The 17,231-nt window shown below is 40.1% G+C and overlaps 1 protein-coding gene across 1 annotated transcript in view; it reads left to right on the plus strand.

Moving 5' to 3' along the window:
- Window positions 1-17,231, plus strand: part of SPSB4 (splA/ryanodine receptor domain and SOCS box containing 4) — a 143,918-nt gene that overhangs the window by 36,978 nt on the left and 89,709 nt on the right. The window lies entirely within an intron of this gene.

A 17,231-nucleotide genomic window follows, 5' to 3' on the forward strand; every position in this document is an offset into this window, starting at 1 on the left:
TGGTCTCAGACTTTTCTTCCATTGAAAGTGAACTTCAAAAAGTGAGAATCAATAATTTTCTGTGACCTGTTTGGTCAAAAAAGGATAGCTATAAACATGGTCTTATTTTGACCTGTACCGTAACTGTCTACGTTTGGGCATTGAAGCTTCCTCAAGCATAGAAAGGCTTTCACATGCAAAGATGGGAAGGAGAGAGGGGAAACAAAAGTCAACCCCAAATCTGGTAGCACTGTACTTATTCAGGGTTGCACTATAAATACTGTGGCAGAACAGTTTCAATTCCAGGCAAATAAAATTGGGAATATTTGGAGGCTACTTCAGAACTGTTTTTCCTTTCTCTCTTTTTTTTTTTTTTCCCTGAGATGACAGTCCTGTTTGTGGGCATGTTAGTACATGCTGGTGCTCCGAGTGTTTGGGTTTGGGCTTTCACTGTACATATGAATCTTGATAATGATTTACCCCCTAATAACAGTGCATGTTCTTAGATTGATCCAGAAGTTCGGACCTGTGTGGTTAGCACTGTTGAAGTGGATTGGAAATGTGTCTTTAGACTTACTGAGACTGAATTCCATTTTCACTTACTAAATGCAGATAAATAAATCACGCCCCCCACGCCCCCAGCTAATCTTCCTGATATATTTTGTGTTTGGTTTTCATTTTCTTAAACACTTTCTCTTTCCTTCACGATATCTCTTCTTGTCATCTCTCTGGGAAAAAAAAAAATCTCCCTGGTGCTTTACACATAAGAGGGTTTCAAAAGAAAGCCAGCAATCTAGTCCTTGTATCAGACTATCTTAACAAAAGCATGATAAAGTTTAAATGCAAAGGCTAGTTCTTAGCGCTTGGAAGTTTTAATGACATTTTGTAAGTCAAACTTTGCTTTAGAAGCACAGCAACACAGATGTCTTTGTTCTAAGTAAATTGAGTGCTCCTCCTAAAATAAAGCAGTTTTTGTAATAAAAAAGAAACGCAGATTTGAAATGCTGAGTTCAGTTGAGCAGATTTCAGGTGGAAATTTCTAAACTCAGTACAGAAGATTTACTTCCCTTGTCTCCCAGATGAAACCATAACTGAGAACATGTATCAGTATCTTATGCAGTAGCATTATCATTAGCAATCTGCTTTTCTAAGCACAGTGAATGTAGAGTTAAAGGAATTTCAAAGAATGTCCCACTGTCATAAGTAATAGGGCAGCATGTGAATGGGACACCCAACAAATCTCCAGCTCTTCTGCAGAAGTGACATGCAATAAATACACGTGTATGAGTGAGGCATTCAAATATGTGCTCCAAGATTGCATTCATCAGATTTTCTGAAATATCTTAGAGGATTTTGGAACCTCTCAAATTATGAGAGGAAAACGTATGGAAAGTCTGTGAAACAGTAGGACAGTTTTGTTTTGTTTTGTTTTTTTCCTCTGCAAGACTGGTAGTGGATAAGCAAAAACATTTAGTCATATTTTTTGACAGTAATGTAACTTTTTTAAAAGAGAGAAAAATCCTTTAAAAATCTACTTAGAAGGCATCAGTGGTGATGGAGAGAGAAAGCATTGGTAGCAGGCAAAGAGTAGAGCCTTTGGGGGGGGGTTAGAGTTCACTCACCTGCACTGTTTGGTCTGACAAGAAGTTATGGGTTAAAGGCTTGTGTTTTGATCATACGCAGCTCAAATTCAGCGTACTGCCAGCGTAACAAAAGAGCTTTATTGTGCTGCGCTTGAGACACACACAGTGGAGTATGTGGATAAGCAGGCTTCAGGGCCTGCTGAGCACTGTGGCTCAGGGTCAGACAGGAGACATGCTTGAGTTGTTCCAGGAGAGGAGCCTGCTGCTTCCCACTCTGTTACTGCCTCATGTCAGTGAAGTAATGGGCGCGGACTGGGGTATATGCACACCATCCTGCCTGTTGGCTCTTGTGGATTTCATCACAACATCAGGGAGTGTTTCTTTGCTCAGTAAAAACTTTTCATCTGTAAAATGTCCTAGATGCTGTCCTGGTTCCACTGATCCTGTGCATGAATCTAAGGGTGGACATTGCAGCTCACTACCCTGACAACACCATGAAAGTTGCACTCATCACACATTTGCAGTTTTAGGACTTAACAGGTGAAGCGATAAAGGAGGTGATAAAAGATCACAATCTGCTTAGGGTAAAAAGGACCAGGACAGAGTTACCACATTTAATTTGAAGGCATTTGTTTGGCATGGTTCTTGTACTTCAAATGAGGTGAAACAAATTCAGAACATCTGGGAAAAGCATGTTAATAAATAAAGAGTGTTTACCATAGATGTCCACTTCCCACCAAGCTATGTTATCGATATATGTGCTATAGACCAAGTTATATCTTTTTGCTACCTTATATCTTTATATATTTGGATATTTTTACAAGAATAAAGTAAAAAAGGATTAGCTAAAAAGCACCATACTTATGTATAGCTTGTTTTCCTTTTGCTTTCTGTTTTGAAAATTCAAGATATTTTGTGAACCATTGTTGCCAATGATCTTTTGATTCACAAGTTTCTGTTCTTATTAGTGGTTAATTTAGAAATATAAGGTGACAGCTGTGTGGTTGCTATAGTGATGGTTTGAAAATAAGAAGTGTGGAGTTTTTTTTTTAACCAGGAAGGACTAAAAAGCAAACCAAATTCCTGATCATGTGTAAATAATCTAAAACTGGCAGCAGTATGGACAAGAACTTCCCAAATTGTTAAGCGTGGATTACAGCCATTTGGCATGTTTTCCTCCGTTGTGCAATGTCATGTAGTACAGTAGCTGGATGATTTTACCATATTGGGAGGCTATGTAAATACTTGAAAGCTTTCATGTAGTCACTTCACTTTTTTCAGCTTCCCAGGAAATGGTTCTATTTTTGAGTATTCCAGTGTAACCTGTGTCTGCGAAAACCGTTCAGGAGCAGCGAGCTCTCTGGGTCATGGCTGTCTGTTCCTTAGTATCTGCAAAGGAGCTGGTGCATTTTGGGACAGTTTCTGAGGACTGATTTATTTGGGGAAATGAATGTTCCATAGGTTGAGGGAGAAATGATGCTGTATTCATGCTGTTGTACATAGTTTTTATCTTTAGCCTTCTACTTTGGGCTCTAAGGATTCCTGTGTAAGTAAAAGACAGACATAGGTAACCCCAGCGGTGGTTTTTAGCAGAGCTGTGATTATAAAAGAACTCAGTTCTCTGGGGGAGTGTGCCTGTGTCCCATCGGAGACACCCTGCATGTGTCTTGGGGTGGGGCAGTAAGGAGAGGAGGCTTCTAACTTAGGTACGTAAAGTTAAACGTATGGAATAAATAGTGTAAATATGGTGCTTTGTGTAGGGCATGCTAAATGACATTAAATCATGTCTAAAGAACAATCTCTGTCAGTAAAAATGTTCCTCATGACAAACTTGCCACTCATTTCACAGTGAGCCTGCTTACAAAACAAGTACAGGTGTAATTAAGGAAACTGTTTTCAGAATACCTTGCCTGACAGATAGCATTAATTGTATAAAGTTTTATCAAAATTTGAGAAAATTTTACGGGGGAAACTTGACTGGGCATCAGTGTAGGGTTGTGTGACAGATTCATGAAAATTCATGGGAGTCTAATTATTTAAATTTAGAAACAAAACTTAAATTAACCGATCCTAGTCCAAGGAGGTTTTCCTGTGTATTACTAAAAATAATTTGTTTCAAAGTGTGTTTCAAGGTGGGTTCACTAGAGCACCGAATAGTTTTAATTGGTCCTTTTTGCTCTGCTCTAAGGAAGTGTATGTGGTTAAAGAATTGCAGTTAACTGATACATCAAGAATTGCTTTATTACAGAGAGAACCTAATTGTGCACTTGAACAATTTCCTTATTTAGAGCAAAACTTTACTTTTGCAGAAGCTATAGAAGAGGGTGGAGGGACAGACTACAAAGGAAACTGGGAGAGCTTCCCCTGGGTTGTTTTGGTAAGATGGTTTTTCCCTTATAAGACTTATTCATCTCTGTTGGCTTGAGGTCAGCCAGTGACTTTCCTGGCTCACTTGAAGCACAGCAGAAATGAGAACACATTTCTTGAAATGTCTTTGTTGTCTGTTGCCCTTGGAACTGGTCCTCAAAAAGGTTTTTGTCCTCGAAAAGTATGGAGGAGCAGCATTCCACCTCAGCTAAATTTTCACTAGATTCATAGTTTCTAAAACGGGGGACTGCATAAGTTTCTTATGCTCCCCAAAGATTTCTTCCTCATCTCTCCACTCCTTTGCTGACCTTGCAGAGGTATTTTGGCTGGAGCTAGAGCTGCAGTAGCGATGGCTGACACACGTTAACAGAAGGGAGGGAGATAGAAGCCTGACCTGCACATCTATTAAAGCTGTCCTTCAGTATTTGCCAACCTTGTTTCTACTGAGTTTTATATTAAATAAGACTTAAGTACATTGTCTTGAAGATTAGATAATCCTGTCATTGTATTATTGCTGTTTACTAATGCAATTTGCAGGTATTAATCACTTTAAAAAACAATAATAGAATTTCCATACTAGCTCACTTTCAAAAGCATCTGTCCTGAGCTCTACCTTTATAGCACGGTCATGCTGAATGTAGCTGTGTAGTTCTGCTAGGTTTGAAAAGTCCACCAGTGAACTGAAAAGGCTTAAGGGGACCTAAAAAATGGAGCTGTAAATCATCTTTGTAACATCTCCTAGGTACCTGGAGTGAATCTTGCTTTTTAAATTTTTGTGTTCTCAAAGCAACACCACTACAAATTTTTAGTTCATTTGTTGGCAGCATGAACTAATGTTATCAATCAATCTTCCTCTAGGTAGTCATTTTCTAGAGACTGCATTTTGCTGTGATGTAATGAAAATAAAGTTGATGATTTATTTGGTTAAATGATGGTGAAGATTTTATGTATGTAGTTTAACTTTTTTTCTATTTTTCATGTCTGAAATTGGTTGTGAATTATACATGTTCTTTAATTATTTCCCATCAGCATTGCAAGCTACATGTCTCATAGTCTCAGTGTTATATAATTCAGATCTTATTAATAAATAGGATCTTAAAATTGTTTAATTCAAATTTTGATAGCTATGTTTAACATCTTCATTTTAGTAACTTCATAAGGAGATTGTCTTTTACTGAGGAATCAGAAAGTATCGTACTTTCTTGGCAAACAGTCTGAATTTGGCATCATTCTTTAGCTAGAATTTTCCAGGGTGTTATTTTTTGCTCTGAGGACATAGATATTTTTTTGTATGAGGAGAAATGTCAGCAATTTTTTTGTTTATTTTTATTCCTCTAGTGAAAATCTGTAAATATATGTATTTTTCTTAACATTTAGAAACATTAGATGAATGTATTTAACTTTTTCAATCGTTTGGATCCACTATCAGAAAAGAACTGAGAACATTCTCAGAAGTTCTTTATTAAAAGCTGAGTGAAACTACCTAGCAGTTCAGAGAGAAAAGCATTCACACAGAACCATAATAAAGCAGACACCTGCTCCTTAAAAATCCAAAGCAAAGAAAATCCAAGAAAACCCTGCAAAATAAAACAAATCCAGAAACCTGCTTTTGGAAGAAAATGAATTACTGCCTTATGAGTTTGCTTAAGTAAAAGCTCACCAGTTGAAAAAAATATAGTAATGTTTATAGTGTTCCTTTAAATAGATGTCCTTTGGTGAGTACCTCTTTTACTGAACATGCTTTTTGTTGTTTTTAGTTTTTCTGTAGCATCCTCCTTTCATCTTCTAGATTTTGAATACATTTTGACAGTATGATATATTGTTTTGACAAAAAAACAGCCAACAACAAAAACCCATCTCTATGCATCTTGTACGTGAGACTCTTTTTTAACCTAAGAAAATTGTAAAGGATCTTGTCAAAGTTGACTTCTTTGTGTTGATCTAAAGGGCTTGAGTTAAAAGCTTTCTGAAGGATGTTAGTAATTTATATGGATGGCAGATCAGAGCTATATAATAAATAGCTAGCTGAATGTATATAGCTTCTAAAAGCCTGTTATCTTGTCCATTAAATAACTTTAAAAAAAAAAAAAAAAGGTTCTTATAAACCTTATAGTAATATTGTGGTATGATTAAGGGAAGTTCAAATTAAACTTCACTTATTTGCCAATATGAATGTTATTTTGGCAACGTACTATTTAACTCCATCTCTGAATCGAGCTTTCTGCATTGTAGTAATATTATTAGTTTAATGCTATAGCTGCTGACTTGCAAGTTAACTAACATGCAATTACAAAGCTTCCGAGCAGCCTGCTCCTCATCCCAGCTCCCTTCTGAGAGGCTTCCATGGCCGACTGCCCCAGCTGTGGCTGACGCTCTGTGCTCATGGTTCACCTCAGCACCCTGAGGGAGAGGGAGGCCTGTGTTCCTCAGCTATTTCTGGAGGGAAGGACTGAATATTCTGCTCCTTCTCTATTATATCAGGTTGTAACAGGGAACAGTGATGTGCTAAAACTAACAGCAACAGAGGAGTCTTCCCCCATCCCCACCTGCCCTGCACCATTGCCTCCTTTGCATGCTGAAGACCCAGCTTACCCTTTCTCTGTGTTATGCAGGTGGAAAGCAATCACGTTAATCATTCCTTGTCTGTAGGAAAAGGTGCTGGCAAGTGCAGCCCCATGCTCCTCTCACCTGCCTGACCAACGCGGCACTTGCAGCGAGTCTGACAGGGCTGGTTCTCCTTCCTGCTCTGCTGTCGCTGGGCCCGTGGAACTGAGGAGCTGCGCTGAGTTGCTGAAGCCCTGCTTCAGGAATTAGTGTCTCGCTGGAAGCAGGGTGTCTGTGTCCAGGTGTGCCAGCTCCAGCTGGAGGTGTCTTGAGGTTCTGGTGAGCTTGTGCCAAGCCAGTACTGAGGGTTTCAGGGGTGTTCTACTGGGACAATCCCTCAAGCTGTCTCTGTATCTAATGCTATGCTGCTGAGCATGGCTATTTCAAGTCATACTCAAACATGAGCTGATTTTGTTTTGATAAAGTAGCTATGTAGTAGACCACTGAACATCACCTGAGATTTAGAATTTACAGAGGTTCTCTAATTTTGTATTTTGGGATTGGACTGATTGCTGCAGAAGGAACAGAATTTGTTCGAACCCTCCTTTCAGAGGTTGCATGCAGAATGGGCTTCCTCCCTCAGAAGAGAGTAGAAAGGAAGGGATTCTGGCTCCCTCGGTATGTCAGTCTCAAAGCAACATGTTGTCATTAACAGAATATAGGTGCTTACCATGAAGATTCGTAAGAAATTTCACATAGGATAGATTTTGATGACCCTTGCCCTTAAATGAAAGAAAGCTCTTGCAGTAGAAGATGTCAGAAGTTAAGTGCTAATTTAAGGCTAAGATTTAGTTTCCTAACCCACTTATGAAATAGTTGTCTTTAATGTTCTCTGCTCTGTGAAAAATCTGACAAAAGTAGTTTAACATATAACCTCCAGTAACATACTGGATGTGTAATTTTGATTTGGCTGATGCTGACGGTGTTCTATCTACTGTGAAAACAAGGAGAGGTGACAAGGTGACAATCTTTCCTTCCATTTTCCTGAATGAAGAGGATATTATTAACATGTGTTTCATAATAAGCCTTTTAGGTCCCTTGTCTTTTCTCATCAAATGTTCAGTTGTGCTTTTTTGTCTGGAATAGTTTGCATCTTTAGTTTGCAAGGAAAGCAACTGCCTGTACAGAGGGGATATGAAAACACCCTTCTGGCAAAAATGTTCTAGAACTCGGGCTTAACACAGGAAAGTGCATTTTTGTGTGTGTGTGCTGGGATATATTTAAATATACATATAAATATCTATTTAAAGGCCATCAATGATGTACATATGTGCTTTGAAAGGTTTGCTCGTTTGTTTTACAGCTGGTTTACAGCTCGATGTGTAGCTACTGTGAGAGACGAGCATGGCCTTGGTGGCTGAGAGGGGCCTGTCAGAGCTGGGCAGTACAGGACAGAACCAGTTAGCACTGCACTGAAACTTGCTGTACTTAGATGGAATGAAATGAACCTTTGGGAGTATAGTAGCATTGTTGTGCTGAGTTTTTTTTTGTATATGGTACCATATAGGTTTCTAATAAAATAGAAAGGGAGCCTGTAAGTAGTATCAATTATCTCAATTATCCACAAATATGTTGCCAAGTGAGCTTGTTTGCCTTTTTTTTTTTTTTTTTTTAAGAGGGAGATTCTGATGAGTTTTAGTATTCTGCATGTCTCCAAGAAAGGTTTTATTGTTCTGGCAAGCTACAGTCATGGGTGATGGCTTGAATAAGCTATTATTATCAGTTAGCTTTCTGAACTCAGACAATTAAAACCACAAGTTTTCTCTTACATTTTCATTTTCTTTTTTCTTTCTTGTCTAAAGCCCAATTCTGTCATATGATAGAACTGGAAAGAAGTTACTGTTCAAACATAACCATGTTTCTTAACAGAACAATCTGCAAATGAAGATATTAAATGTTACATCTCATAATACATGGAATGTATAAGATAAAAGATAAAACCAAAACAAAACATATTTCATAATGTATTTTGGAATATATGCTTGGGGTATAGTTCACTTACAAAGCTCAACAGTGACTAATTTGTTTCCATTAAAGTATTTTCATAAGTGAAGATGTGGCTTCCTCCAAAAACAAACAAAACCAAACAAAACAACTGAAAGGTACCAACTACCAGAATACATTCAATTATAATCTTATACATGAAATAGATAATCTTCCGAAGAAAAGGAGGTCGTGGCATTTCCAATTGCATGTACTGGCTATGCTTCCTGGTGTCACTGACCTTGTGTGTGACAGCACTTTTTCCAAACTAGCAGTTCTTGTGTTAAAATGTTTGGATCATGGCATCCAGGAAGAAATCCATTAGAGGTGAAATCACATGGAGGTAGGAATGCTGTGTTACTGTATGTTGATCCAATTACCTGGCAAAAATTAAGAAAATTAGCCCTTATGAAGTCATCGTTAAATGTCCAGCACAGAAAAATGTTATTTTTTCCTCTCTCCTCAGTCTCCATTAAATGTCTTTAGCTCTAGTGAATGCAAAGAAACTCAGGCTATTAATCAGCTTGCAGGATGGTGTTTGAAGCATGATGGTGTTTCTCTCAAGCTAAATGCCCACTAAAATTTGGGAATTGATCTCACCTGAGAGATAACATATACACTAGCAATAACTCCCGAGAAAAATAGGTTGAGAAGAGATCCTGCCTAGCTCTCATCTACATCAGTATGAACAGTAACATGTAGCTTATGACTTCATGTTATCCAAAATTGGAGAAAGGAAACGGGAGGAAAAAAATAAAAAGAGCACACCTCCAGCTGTGTACACATTTTTGTTCTCAATTTTGAGGATTGGAGTACTGTGATAGAGATATAAAAGAAATGCTGGGTCTCAAGGTATAGGGTTTTTACATCACAATGGCTTTGTTTGCTGTAACAAAGGGGGCTATATATCAGTCCTGAACAGCTTGTCCCTCTTTTCCTAAATAAAATTACACAGGTTAGACTGATTACATTTTTACATTTCTATTGTGCCTTCTCTGCACTGATACAGGGGTGGGACATTTCTAGATTTGCTCATCTCAATCTACCTGCAAATAACTCACGTGCTTCCTCAATATTAGCTCTCCTGGCTTTATCCTTCCTCCTTATTTTTCTGTGACCTGCCGTACTTGTCTGAGCAGCTGTTACTACGGCACTACCTTTTCCCCCATCTGGAAGGCAGATGGACTAATCCTCAAAGAGCCAGTATTTGTTCATGGATCAATTTTCAGAGAGTCTGAAGTGAACAACTGACAGCCTTCCCAAAGATGCTGAACATGTCCACGCCTGGGCAATGTTCTGCAAAACCAGAGAAGTCTTTCAAGAATGTAAATATATTTAAGTGTGTGCATGCACTTTTGTATGTCTATATACACACAGAAACAGACCATGGTAATTTTTTTAAAATTAGAAGATTATTTTGTACACACCTTTATGGAAGTCTCTGCGTTTTTAAATTTCATTCTATTGTTAACAGAAACTATTACAAACAGGAAAAGGAAGGACTCTTCTCTTTTCTTAGACAACAGCAACCGCAATAGCAAAAGTGTTTTACAAATTCAGCAAGGATTGTGTCCATATCAGAAGACTGAAGCTTGTCTGTATTAACCTATAATTTTCCATTTTTCAGTTTTCCTACTGACATCCTGCTTTTTATTTAAATATTTGGGCTTTGTTGCTGGGAGAGTCACTATATCTTTGCTGTTTAAATACAATATAAAACTATCTTGTCTTCTCTTTTCAGAAACTTTGGAAAAGTGCAAGACGAGCTAAAAGTACGTTTAATCTTTCAGAGTTTTGTTAGCAGTGGGATGTATGCCACAGTATATCTGATATCATGTAAACTGTGTATACACTGCCATACGGAAAACCTCTGTCCAAGAGTAACTTGTTTCTTTATGCGTCCTATTTTTAAAACAATTGTAACTTATTAGATGGAAAAATAAGTGATTAACAGTTTTCAGGTATATCTTGTGTGAGTTAAATGATAAAGTTGTTTTCTTTGTCTGCTCAGACCTTGAGTTTCTGTTCTAAAAGGCAGTCAGTGGAATGCGCTCCCCCCACCAACAGTTATGCTGTGCCGGTATCTCTATGGCAGTAGGCGCTGATTGCCTACGCAAGGACCCGCGCGTGGTCCCGGTTAGCGTAGGTAATGCTCCAGGGGGGAGGAAGATCAATGGTGAGTCTGTGTGTACCGTGGGTTACTGGAAAGTGGGCCTGTGGTTGTGAGAGTGCTGTAAGGAAAAGGACACGCTCTCACTTCACGGCATGCGCTGCCACAGGAGCTGTACCGCGTTGTCGCTGCGGAGTGGAACTGCTTGCTTGTATAAACCGGCCCGTGCGCATTGTGTGCTTTTCACCTTTGTTCGCCATCTGTCCTTGCTGGAGCTGACGTCCGCCATCTGAGGGCTGCCTCCCTGATGCTTAATTCTCTGATTAGATGCTTATGGCACCCTCAAAAAAGCACGAAACCAAAGACAACTGGGTGTCTTTGTGTGGCACACACTTCCATATCCCCATGGCGCTTTTGTGCGTGCACCCTTACGAACAGCCTTTTGTGTGTCCAGACCCCAGATGGTTGCCTGCAGTCACAGCCTTTAGTAGAAGAATCATATTCAAATTGTCTAATGGATAATAAACTGTACTGACTTTGCTTTTGATGTGAATGGATGTTTTCAAGTTGAAGAAATAAAAGATCTCCTGGGGAAAACTGCCAAAGATATGTATCATTGTAAATCTCGAAGGGGGTGGGGGACAAGCTGAATAAATTACAACTGCTTAGTGGGTTTGCTGAGAAAACAAGCAGTGCAAAGTTAAAAACTAAAACCCAGAAAGTAAGGTATAATTAGCAGAATCTCTCTTAAATCCTTCTGTCTAAATTATTGCACCTAAGCAATTAACACAGACTTTTTGTGTGTGTGTTTTGAATTCACACAGGCCATATGTGATGCCTGGAATACTTAGCGATGTAATTTTACTGAAATGAAATGCTTTCAAGACAAAGACTTCACAGTTACAAGAGTATTCCCAGAAATTTGCAATAGCTGAAAACCTTTGAGGCTCTCTCCCCTCCCCTCTGCCCTTCAAGTCAGGGAACTGAAATATGTGACATATTCTAAGAGTTTCAGATGGAGCTTCCTGGAGTTTCAGATGTTGGTAATCAGTCTGAGCAGAAAGAGAGTCCAAATGGATATTAATCAAACCTAAGCGATATCTTTGAATAAGTATTCCAGGGCTGGGAAGACAAAGGGTTCGGTGGCCTCTTTAAAAAATAAATAAATAAAATAAGGATGAAGAAATATATAAATGTTAGAATTTTCTAGCTCTGAGACACATTGCTAAAACATGATACTTTTCTAACAAGAAAACTGTTTGTTTTTGTGGAAGTAGCAATTGACACAGGATTTTTTTTTTCAACTTAGTAAAACTTGTAGATATATCTAATATTTCAAGGATATTAACAACATATAACAAAGACGAATGTCTAGAATATACTGCGTAACAGTAGTGATGTACTTATATAGGGCGGATGTGAATAAATCTGTCTTTGATATGATATAGTTTCCAAAAGTTTTAGAAAATGTGGTTACTAAATGTGGAAAGTTTTTAGAAAAAGTTGTTACTGTGTGAGATATAGACATGAGATTTTCTGGCATGCATCATGTGGAAATGTGGGTGACACATGTACCCATATCATGACAGATATGTGAATGTTTGAGATACTATCTAATATGCTATGGATTTGCACTCTATAGTTCGCTGTGATCCAAAGTATACATCTTTTGGTTTTCCATAAGTAATTATTTTGGGGTGTTGTATTAATGTTAAAAGATAGGAGAGAAAGATCACCGCAGTCACTTCTTGCTAACTGTAAGGTCAAAGCTTTTCCCATAGGAGACCATAAAGACCTATTTTCTCACTTGACTGGTTCAAAGGACAAGTACAGCTGTTATCAAAAGCATCAATAACATCTGAGCTGAGTTTCCTTTGCATATGTAGTTGCTGATGTAGCAGAATGTGTACACAGTGACCCAATAACTCAGGGAGTTTGGATCAGTCATGATTCAGCTTAAATCAAGCTAAAATGATACTGATGCATTGAGGAGACTCTATTGAGGACCCCCTTGGACATCAATTAATCCATTTGCAAAACCAAAAACAACACATTATGTACTGCAACATCAGCAGTCTTGTATACGAACTTGGTTTCAGATGTTCCTGTGACAGCCACTGTCCCAGACTCCATATCCATCTCTTCTACTGAAATTTTTGTGCTTGCTTACTCTTTCAAGTGAACTTTTAAATAGCTGCATGTGTTTGCTGTAATTTACTCTGGAAAGTGCTATACAGTAATACCACTTGAAAATTAAAACTAGTGCAAAATATGATTGCATGCATTAATAGATTTCAAAGCCAAGACTATAATGCCAGAGTTTAGTGATGCGAACTAGCTGCTAGTCAGTTTCAGCTGGGGTTTGTGACATTGCAGTGACTTGAAAGGGTTTAATGTAGTTTCAAAGCAAGTTCAAAGAACCAACCTCTTTGTACAGGCCTGCGGCAGCCAGTGGAGGTGGGCTCTCGATGTCCCAAACAGGAACTGCCTCCTCAGAGATCCTTCTCAGAGGCTTCTTCTGCGTTGGAATTTAACCACTACAATTTGCCCTTTTGGTCTTGCACAACCCGCAATAAGTAAGTAGAATGAATTTTGGATTGTTCTCATTATTTTAACTACTGCCATTGTTTATCACTTGATTCTTTTGTGTCTTCTGAGATGTGTCTACCTTGTTTACAGCTGGCACAGGACAAATAATCATCGCTGTTTAAGAAAAAACCTTCCTTTTGACTGTCTTCTGTTTTGATGGAATCTTATGGCTGCCGATGTCCAGCTAAATTTTGCATGATGTAAAGACTTGAATACCAGCTCCACAGAGAAATCAGTTACTTCAGACAGTCCTTGAGACTATGAGCTCTGAAGATAATACATGAACAACAAAAAAAAGAGGGAGGGAGGTGAGATTAAGCTGCTTTCTTATTACCTGCAAGTATTATGTTTGTGTAGTCTAAGAGTAGTGTTTTTTGTGTTTGTTTGCTTTGTTTTTTATATCTGATGAGTTTGGGAAAGAGACTTGACTATGTTATAGGATATGAGGTAAAGAGTAAGCTAAGAAAATACATTTGAGAGCATGGGTGGCTCTGCTTTTGGGTAGACTGACTTCTGACATTTAAAAATAAGCTACTTTAGCAATGTTAAGTGTTTCTGAATGTCATCCTTATTTCTCAGATGGGGCATGCAGGATCTTTATCCTCTGTTTAGAATCTTCATCCTCTATTTAGAATCTTTGAACTAAAGACACATTTATGTAAGTGTTGATTTCCTAATCTCTGGGGGTTTTCATCATTGTGGTTGTACCAGGTTGTACTCTGAGAAGTAAATTCTAACTTCTGCCCAGTGACCTAGGAGAGCAGATCTCAGTCTAACATCTTTTCATGTGGATATCTAAAATCTGTGAAAACAGTTATTCATCATAATTCTCAACTTTTGCTCCACTGTAAGAATGATGATTCTAGTATTGCCATACCCAAGGAGCTGCTAGAAATATCATGGGTTGTTTAAGCACCTTAAATGGCAAATGTGATGCAATGATCTTATAATTCATAAATTATAAGATGAATTATGTTCTTATAATTCATAAATCTCAGGTCTGCTTTTTGCCATCTTGTGGACTCAGAGAGGGCCCATGCTGTTCCTTCTGCTGATAATGCTGTGTGCGTAGCCTTCTTCCCTTCTCTGGAGGTTGCCTAAAACCCTGACCTACATTTAGGCCTGCATCCAAACAGGAAAAACTGCTGGGATATTGAAATGTGTGATACAGAGCAGTGCCTTTGTTGTAGCTCACTCTGCCTGTGCCACGAGGCCGCCCTGGCTTGCGAGCTGGGCTGTTGGCAGAGCCAGCACCCAGAGCAGGCATTGCCATCTCGAGTGTAGCAATGCCCAGAAAATCACAGTAAATCAGCTTGTTATTTTGGGAGATTGTAGGGTCAGGACTCAGTGGTTATTATATGTGTGTAGGAAAAGTTTCCTAATTATGTTTGGGTGAAGTTGAGGGTGGACGAAGGTTCACCATGCTGTAAGTGTGGAACTCAACATGAAGGTAAGTGTGAATGGGAAGAACAAAGTTGGGCAGTTCACTCTTCGTAGCCTGTATGCCAAGCTCCAATGCCAATATACACCTTCAAATTGTGATTCTTGTGTATGATGTAAATAGAAAGCAAAACGTTGCTTTCTCTCATCTAAATGGCCATTATTTATTTATTAACTGCACTTACTCCTTCCTGGGCAGCAGTGGGCAGCTTTTACTCTGAAATGCCTGCCCGGCAATTCCAAGCGGACAGGAGAGGCAAAAGGTTCCTCACTCACCTGCACCTCACCACCTCACCACCTCCAGCGCTGCTTCCAGACATCCTGGGAAATCATGTATATTATTCTTAAGCTTTAATCAGCCTTGTATATTATTCTTAAGCTTTTCTTTCTGATTGTGATTTTTATTTTGTGAGGTAAATCAAACAAGTGGAAAGTGTGGGTAATGTCAGTAAGGCACGGTGTTTCTGGCACAGTCTGGGTTCTGTCCTTTGTGCCACGCAGCTCCAGGAACTGCACCAAAGGGTTGATTTTGTTGATTTTATGCTTCACAGAGTTTATCTTGAAAGGTTCATAACACTGTTATACAAACCTGTGCCTCCTCTTCTCCTCCCCATTACTGTATGAGATTAGCTCAAAAGAACCTGCCATGCCTATACTGTGTTCTAACTCTTTTAAAATCCTGTTAGTATTTTAAAATGTGATTACTTCCTATTGTTTTAATGAACCTTGTGGAGAGGTGTATATATACATTCTTGTCTATATCCGAGTAGCACATTCTAGCCTTCATTAATCAAAATGACACTTTCTCCACCCTCAATTGTTTTCACATTTGCACATGAAGTGTGTTCCCAAACTCGGTTCTGCCCGATTGATCTTTCCATTGTTCAATTTTCAGACCTAGGTGTCTAAAGCTAACTGGAAAGATAGAAAAGTTGACTTCTAATGTGATTTCTTTAATCTCCTTTTGTAGAATTAGTATTCCAAACCGTGTAGAAAGACTTTCCAAGTTTGCTTTTTGCATTGAGCTTGGCACAGACGCGAAGGACCGCATCCCATTTTATGCTGAAAAACTTACTGCTAACTGCCAAAAAAAAAGTGTTAGGCGACACTGCTGCACTGAGGAAGTGTTTAAGAGAAATAAGTCTGTAAAAATCTGAGGAGAAGACAGCAAAACATTCATCAAGGCACAGGCTTGCCCCCATTACAAACATAGCCTGTTCTTGGGCTTCTCTCCCACGTGATAGCCATGAAGTAGCTGTTAGCTATTACTCACATCCAAGAGACGCATTGGATTTAAATTCAGTAACTTGACCACTAGGAAAGAAGAGCGAAGACTACATGTTCCAAGATTTCCAACTGTGTGTATGTAAACCAGCACGAGACTGCCTGAGGGTATGTGAAGCAGTAGAAAGCCTTTCATAGGCTTAAGAACTTCAGAACATATAGAAAAGTCCCGTTCATGCTTTCTTTTCTGTTTAACATGCTGGATGTGTTGGTGTTATCCCACAGGCTGAGGGATGGGTGTGAATGCAGGGCTGGGAGGGGGAACTTGAGTTTGGTCTTGTTTCTTCAGTCAGGTCGGCAGTTGTGCGTGTGAGCCCCAGAGGCATCTCCATGCCCCCCAAAAGGCGCACTGCCATTTTCTTATGCTTTTCCTGCCCACGTAGCTTGTGTGATGCACCTGGTCGTTTTACCTGCAGCTTGCACTGAGGGTATCTTGACTGAAGGCTCACAGAATTTGCAGCTCTGAGGACTGAGAGAATCTCCTCAGCCTTTTTTATGGTGTAGGCATGGGTGTTCCTCCTGTCCTGTCCAGTTTCTTGAACTTGTTAAAGTCTGAAGACTTAAGTAAAATATTTTGCTGAGGCAAAATATTCTTGCTTTCTCTATACCCACAAGTACAGAGCATAGACAGAGCACTAGAACTTAAGGAGAAATACCAGTGAGGAAAAACTGTAAATTCTTCACCTCTGTAAGCTTTTACTGTCTCATCCCACACGAGAGAGCTATTTTATGTCACCTTTAAGGAGCGCTGTAAAGTCTCTGTGAGAGGTTAATCTTCGCTGCTTCCCTCCCCGTGATTAATCTCGGTTTGGGGCGGGATGGCATGAGGAGGCAGCGGCTGAAAGGAAAGGGCTGGGGCGCCGAACTCGGTGCTGGGCGTGTGAGGGAAAACGCAGCATCCGTGTGAACCCGCCATGCCGTTCCCGGTGCCGGAGGCTGCAGAAGCAGAGCTGACCACGATTAGAAAGCGCTGGGTCCCAGGTTAGCACCGCCGCCCTTACCGAGCAGGGCTGGAAGCGCCCGCCGTGCCTGGGGCTCGGAGCTCACCTGCGAGCCCGCCCCGGCTCTTGGCGGCCGGCAACGGAGCGGGAGCCCCGGCGGCGGCTCGTCAGCCCCGGGAGGGCGAAGACAGCGCCCGGTGCCGGCTCGGCCCCGGCCCCGGCCCTCCGCCAGCCCCGGGGGCCGGGCCGGGCCGGGGAAGGGGCGTCGCCTCCCTTGGCGGCTCCCCCGGCCCTTTGGAGTCGCGGCCCGGCGCCGCCATGAGCTCGGTGGCGTCGCCTGTGGCGGGGGGG

This window comes from Oxyura jamaicensis, chromosome 9 (genome assembly GCF_011077185.1).
Source record: "Oxyura jamaicensis isolate SHBP4307 breed ruddy duck chromosome 9, BPBGC_Ojam_1.0, whole genome shotgun sequence".
NCBI classification, from domain to species: domain Eukaryota; kingdom Metazoa; phylum Chordata; class Aves; order Anseriformes; family Anatidae; genus Oxyura; species Oxyura jamaicensis.